The sequence below is a fragment of the Melanotaenia boesemani genome, chromosome 2 (assembly GCF_017639745.1).
Source record: "Melanotaenia boesemani isolate fMelBoe1 chromosome 2, fMelBoe1.pri, whole genome shotgun sequence".
Lineage (NCBI taxonomy): Eukaryota > Metazoa > Chordata > Actinopteri > Atheriniformes > Melanotaeniidae > Melanotaenia > Melanotaenia boesemani.
In genome coordinates this window covers 8,916,459-8,923,574 of record NC_055683.1, presented here as the reverse complement: position 1 = coordinate 8,923,574, position 7,116 = coordinate 8,916,459, and the positions used below count along the sequence as shown (strand labels likewise).

Genomic DNA, 7,116 nt, shown 5'->3' with positions numbered 1-7,116 from the left:
TGCAGTTTGATGCTGGAACCGCTGATTGAACCACATTCATCTGCTGTTTGACACTAAACCCTCATTTTATTTCTGTCTTTATTCCAGTTTCCAGGAGATTACCAGTAAAGCTTCTCTGTAGAACTGGTCTCCTCTCTGATCTGAACACTTTCACCTTCTTTGAGTCAAACTGCTGCAGGAAGATTTTCAGTGAAACAGCTGAAATGAAAATTGATCTAAATGTGGAAAAAAGCTTCAGTGTGAGCAGTTGTGATGGAGCAGATAATCCACCTGTAGAGGTGAAGATGATGAAGATGAGGAGTGGCTGACAGGAAGCAGGTTAACGGATCAGAACCTACAGTGTGTGATTCTGCAGCTCCTTCAGTCAGACTTTCCATCCAAACTGGAATCACTTCATTTTTCCTTCTTTAACTTCATCCTTTAGTTTCTGTTTCTGACAGAAAATGTCAAACTTTTTTTCCTGCTTCCTGTTTTAAATCTTCATCTGATTTAGTTTCACTTTCTGTTCATGGTAATAAAAGGAGGAGAAATGTTTCCTCTTTTGAGGCTGGTCTGCAGCTCCAGCCCTCCATCTGGTGTCCTGATAGAAGTCCAGCAGCTGAAGGCAGCTTCCTCTTCCTCACTGTTGTCTGACTGCATCCATCTGACTCTGATATGAAGCAGAAACTCAGAGCCAATCAGAGGAGGAGCAGCAGATGATGGAAAGGAGGATTTCAGTTGATGTTCAGATGAATGATGTGTGTTTTCTCTGCAGGTGAAGGTAGAAAGTGTGTGTGAGCTGATGTGAATCCAGCATCATGGATCAGGACAGAGAGGAGGGAGTCCCTCCCTCTAAAACCACTCAGAGGTGAGATGTCCATCTCTAACTGTCCATGACTCTTCTCCATGTCAGAGATCACAACTCACATCACCAGACATCTGGATTCACAGGAACCAGCCTGGACCTGGACCTGGACCTGGATCTGAGCCCAGCTGTTTGTCCTTTAAGAGCGATCGGTCAAGGGATGCTCCTCTTTATTTTAAATCAGACCCACAAAGGTGAGCAGAGGTGCCAAATTGTTGCATCAGTTTAGTTTTATTCCATCTTTTGTTTCAACTCAATAATAATAATAATAATAATAATAATAATAATAATAATAATAATAATAATAATAATAATAATAATAGAGGTTATCTTCAGTATTTTAATGTGATCTATCCACTATAACAAGATTGTGGCACGAGCAAATTGCGAGGCCCAGTATCTTTTCCAGTTTTGCATTTTTGCAGTTATTTTCCTGCTCTCTCAGGTCTGTTCGTACGGAATAGCTTTACTTTAACAGCCTAGACTGGACAGGAAGTTTGGACATTGGATTACGCCACTCCGATGATGTTATCACCGGTTTTAACTGGCTACTGAGATCTCCAGAACACCGGAGACTATGCACTCCATAGATATCTATACAAAGGCTAGATGCTTTATGGCAGAGCTTTGAGCGAACTCACCTGGCGGCCATCTTACCACAGGGATGCTCTCTTACAGGATTTATTGAATCTAAGGGAAAGTGATCTGCACAAACATTCTATTCTATTCTTTTCTACAGTCATTTAGCAGACGCTTTTATCCAAAGCGACTTACATTTGAGAGTAAGAACAACAAAAGCATGAATTCAAACAAGATGGGACGTCATAATTAAGTGATAGTCAGACCGCTTTTGAGTCCAGTTGGACCCAGGTGCTGTCATGTAGTGCTAGTGCAGTGCATATAATTTTTTTTTTTTTTTAGTCATTTTATTTAAATACAGGATCACGATTTCGTCACACAATATCAACTTGGTCATAAGTGCATGATTTCATCACATAATATCAAATTGGGCATAAGTGCACACAGCTTCTTCAGTACTTGGTTGAGCCAAAAAGCTGGACAAATCTTTCTGACTCATTTAGTTAAGCTAAATGTGGAAATACTCCTTAAACAACTGAGTCTTTAGCTTGCTCTTAAAAGTGGATATAGACTCTGCGGATCGGACGGAGTTTGGTAGATCGTTCCACCACCGGGGAACAACAGAGGAGAAGAGTCTAGCTACTGATTTTGTGCCACGTTGTGGTGGGAGCACTAGGCGTCTTTCACTGGTAGAGCGTAACTTTCGAGAGGGAGTGTAGCTCTGGATTAAGGAGTGAAGGTAGACCGGAGCCGTTTGGGTTATTGTTTTGTAAGCCAGAAGCAGAGCTTTGAATCTGATGCGTGCTGCAACTGGAAGCCAGTGAAGAGCAATTAGCAGTGGAGTGACATGAGCTCTTTTGGGCTGGTTGAAGACCAGACGTGCTGCTGCATTCTGGATCATCTGCAGAGGTTTAACTGAGCATGCAGGCAGGCCAGCCAGTAAGGAGTTGCAGTAGTCAATGCGTGAAATGACCAGAGCCTGGACCAGGAGCTGGGTCGTGTGTTCAGTCAGGTAGGGTCTGATCCGCCTGATGTTGTAGAGAGCAAATCGGCAAGACCGGGAAACCAAGGCAACATGGTCCTTAAAGGTCAGCTGGTTGTCTACCATGACACCAAGATTCCTGGTAGAAGATGTAGGCACTAGTGTGATTGAGTCAAGCTGCACACTTATCTGTGGCGGTAAAGAAGGACTGGCTGGAAAGACAATAAGCTCAGTCTTGGACAGATTTAGCTGAAGGTGGCGATCCTTCATCCATGCAGAGATATCAGCAAGGCATGCTGATATTCGCATTGAGACGGTTGTGTCATCAGGTGGGAAAGAAAGGAAAAGCTGAGTGTCATCTGCATAGCAGTGGTAGGAGAAACCATGAGAGCTGATGACTGCACCGAGTGAGGAGGTGTATAGGGAAAAGAGAAGAGGGCCGAGCACCGAGCCCTGAGGCACCCCTGTTGTCAGCCCATGTGATCTGGACACGCCCCCTCGCCAAGATACTTTGAATGATCTCCCTGTGAGGTAGGATGTAAACCACTAGAGGACAGATCCTGAGATGCCAAGCTCCAAGAGTTTGGAGAACAGTACATGATGGTTGACCGTGTCAAAGGTAGCCGACAGGTCCAGCACTATAAGGACTGAGGATTGACCAGTGGATCTGGCAAGCCGTAGGGAATCAGTAACTGACAGGAGAGCAGTTTCAGTAGAGTGACCTTGCCTATATCCAGATTGATATGGATCTAACAGGTTGTTGTCTTGGAGGAACTGTGAGACCTGACTGAAGACGGCACGCTCTACTAGTTTAGACATGAATGGAAGCAATGAGACCGGCCGGTAGTTTTCAACCGCTGGGTTGAGTGTGGGTTTCTTCAGCAGCGGGGTAACCCGAGCTTGCTTGAAGGCAGAAGGAAAGACACCGGATTTAAGAGAGGAGTTGATAATATGAGTTACTGCAGATTTGACTGTAGGTAAAATGCTCTGCAGGATGTCAGAGGGAACAGGATCAAGAGGACAGGTTGTGGGTTTTGAGCTGACTAGAAGTTTAGAGACTTTGTCCTCATTTAGACAGCGGAAAGAGCAGAGTGAGGCACCAGTAGCTGGTTTGGCAAGGCTGAGTTGGTCAGGCTCAGTGAATTGGTTACTGATGGTAGCAACCTTTTCAGTGAAGTAGGAAGCAAACATTTCTGCAGTCAGCACAGTGGGAGGCTGAGCAGGTGGTGGAGATAGAAGAGAGTTAAACGCCATGAACAGTTGTCGTGTGTTGGGAGCATTGCGGATCTTGTTCTGATAAAAGGCTATCTTGGCCGCCTTTAGGCTGGATGTGAAAGTTACAAGTTTTTGCTGGTACTCAGACAAGTCAGTGTGCTCTTTTGATTTGCGCCACTTTCTTTCTGCCGCCCTGAGTCCAGCTCTGTGATCCCTTAGAGCCTCAGTGAGCCATGGACTGGGAGGGTTTTGTCTGGCTGGTTTTGACACCAGAGGACAGAGTTTGTCCAGAGAGGAGGCGAGAGAGGAGCAGAGTGTTTCTGTAGCCTCATTAACAGACAGTAAGGAGAAGTCTGAGTGGGGAGGGAGGGTAGAGTAAACCTCATCAGACAGCTGTGTAGGTCTGAGGAATCTCAAGTTTCTGCGGTAGGAAACCATTTTTGGAGCTGCTTGATTGACATGAGGAAGGAAGACAGAGAATTTAACCAGGAAGTGGTCTGAGAGGTGCAGCGGGGTGACGGACAGGTCGGCTGTGGAACAGTTTCTGGTCAGCACCAAGTCAAGAGTATTGCCAGCTTTGTGTGTTGGAGGAGTCTGTACCAGTTTGAGATTGAAAGAGTAGATGAGAGCCAGAAAGTCAGTTGCCTGTGGTTCGTCAATGTGAATGTTCATGTCTCCCATGACAATTAGTGGTGTGCCATCATCAGGAATGTCAGAGAGAATCATGTCCATTTCAGAGACAAACTCAGCTATACTGCCACCCGGAGGGCGGTAAATGACCAGAATGTATGCAATGATGGGTGTAGAGACCTTTACTGCATGATACTCAAGTGATGAGCAGTTAGCCATAGGACGGACAGAAGTTAAGTTCCACTTTTTAGAAATAAGAATACCCGTTCCACCTCCTCGTCCAGCTGAGCGAGGTGTTTGGGTAAATTCTGCATTGACAGAAAGGGCAGCTGGTGTAGCTGTGTTTTCTGGACGGATCCAGGTTTCAGTCAGGGCTAGGACCTGAATGTCTGAGAGATTTATCAATGAACTGATAAATTCTGTTTTGTTAACTGCGGACTGACAGTTCCAGAGACCAAATGTAACAGAGGGTGTGACTGATGTGGATGCCATTGGAAAGGACAGGTTTTGCGGATTGCGGTGTCTATGGGTGACATGCCTTGGTCTGTACCCATATCTGACAGGGATGGGTTTGAAGCACATTGTGCGTTAATATAGTTGTGAGGAGGTTTAAGCTTGTGCCTTTGCTCGGTGGACTCGCACAGGTAGACTCGCAGGTCTTTACCCTCAGTGGTCTTAACCCGACGTGGGCTGACACAAAGGCTGACACCACGCTGATGCTTCAGCGCACCATGTGTGGAGAAGTACCTGGAGCTGACACAGCTGAGCTCCCTTTGCTTGATTGCACCCGGCTGAAACCTCCTCTATCTGCTTTGCCCTGAGCAGTACACAGTGGGTGTGACCTGCGTCACGGCCTCAACTGGTTGAAGAGAGAAGGTGCTAACGACAGAGCCCCACACCAACAATGTAAACAATAACCCGAAACCAAGACAGAAACTCAAGCAGTAAACTCACCTCTGTAGTCACTTGACTTGCTGGATGATTGCAGAGGGCTTGAGGCCTCTGCAATAGCCCTGCAATAGTAACACAAAATTAATCACCTACATAATAACAAAGTTTAATCTGACCTAATCTAATATATTAAAGCATGTGAGTTTTATTAAATATTTCTTGTGAGCTGAGAATAATCAGGAGGATTCTGTCTCAGTGCAGGAAACATAGAATCTCCATAATTCAACTTTCTCATCTGTGGAACGTAGAAGCAGACGAGAGTTTTTCCTCCTCTGGAAAAAGGAAACAGATTCTGGACGTGTTCCAGAAGTTCAGGAGATTCTCTGAACCTCAGTTACTAAGTGACCTGCAGTCAGTTTGGCTCCTCACAAACACACCAAACTTTTTCTTAGTGGAAAACTCCAACATCAAACACATTTATACTGGGAGCTGCCACGTCTAACCAGCCTCATCCAAGCACACACTGGCTGTGGCTGCCTTGCTCCAGGGCACCTCAGCACAGAGCTTCATGAAGGTGTTGGTGAGAGCTTCCTAAAAGCTGAAAGCAGCTTCTCCATGTGACAGAATGTGATGTGATTCTTCCTGATTCCTCCACAGAGTGGACCAGCAGAGCTCAGAGCTTCCCAGTGGTCAGTCTGCCCAGCAGCATCAAACACAGCTGGACTCCATATTTATGGTCTGTACATGTACAACAACTACTTCTCCATCTCTTCTGTCCACATCATCTCCATGCTGACCTTTGTAGACCAGTGGATTGTCAGTGTGTCCAACATGGATCTGATGTTTGGCTCCATGATTTCAGTCTGATTGTGTCCTTCATATCGTTTCTCTTCCAGCTGCTGGAGGACAACATGATCACTTTCATGAAGAAGGAGCTGAAGAAGTTCCAGAAGCTTCTGAGTCCAGATTACCCAGAATGCTCAGTGTTGGAGGGTGAGGATGAGGAGCAGAGGAAGAGCAGCAGAGAGGCGTTAGTGAAGATCACAGTGGACTTCCTGAGGAGGATGAAGCAGGAGGAGCTGGCTGAGCGTCTGCAGAGCAGTAAGAGGATTTCTCTAAAGATTGAAGCTGCTGGATAAATGACACATTTACTGATGTCTCAACACATGAACATCACATATTCACATCCTCATTCCTCAGAGGCTTCAAATCTTTACTGACTCTTCTTATTTCTTATTTTCTTTCAGAACTTCTGGCTGCAGCTTGTCAACCTAAATTAAAATGTGGTCTGAAGAAGAAGTTCCAGTGTGTGTTTGAGGGGATTGCTAAAGCAGGAAACCCAACCCTTCTGAACCAGATCTACACAGAGCTCTACATCACAGAGGGAGGGACTGCAGAGGTCAATGATGAACATGAGGTCAGACAGATTGAAACAGCATCCAGGAAACCACACAGACCAGAAACAACCATCAGACAAGAAGACATCTTTAAACTCCCTCCTGGAAGAGATGAACCAATCAGAACAGTGATGACAAAGGGAGTGGCTGGCATTGGGAAAACTGTCTTAACACAGAAGTTCACTCTGGACTGGGCTGAAGACAAAGCCCACCAGGACATCCAGTTGACATTTCCACTGACTTTCAGAGAGCTGAATGTGCTGAAAGAGAAAAAGTTCAGCTTGGTGGAACTTGTTCATCACTTCTTTACTGAAACCAAAGAAGCAGGAATCTGCAGCTTTGAAGAGTTCCAGGTTGTCTTCATCTTGGACGGTCTGGATGAGAGTCGACTTCCTTTGGACTTCCACAACAATGAGACCCTGACTGATGTTACAGAGTCCACCTCAGTGGATGTGCTGCTGACTAACCTCATCAGGGGGAAACTGCTTCCCTCTGCTCGCCTCTGGATAACCACACGACCTGCAGCAGCCAATCAGATCCCTCCTGACTGTGTTGGCATGGTGACAGAGGTCAGAGGG

General features: G+C 45.8%; 1 long non-coding RNA gene across 1 annotated transcript; it reads left to right on the top strand.

The window, feature by feature from the left end:
* Positions 1-788: 788 nt before the first annotated feature.
* LOC121655472 lies at positions 789-5,859 on the top strand. The gene is made up of 3 exons (XR_006013216.1): positions 789-847; positions 931-1,038; positions 5,799-5,859. It is a non-coding gene; the product is annotated as an uncharacterized LOC121655472 (long non-coding RNA).
* Positions 5,860-7,116: the final 1,257 nt, after the last annotated feature.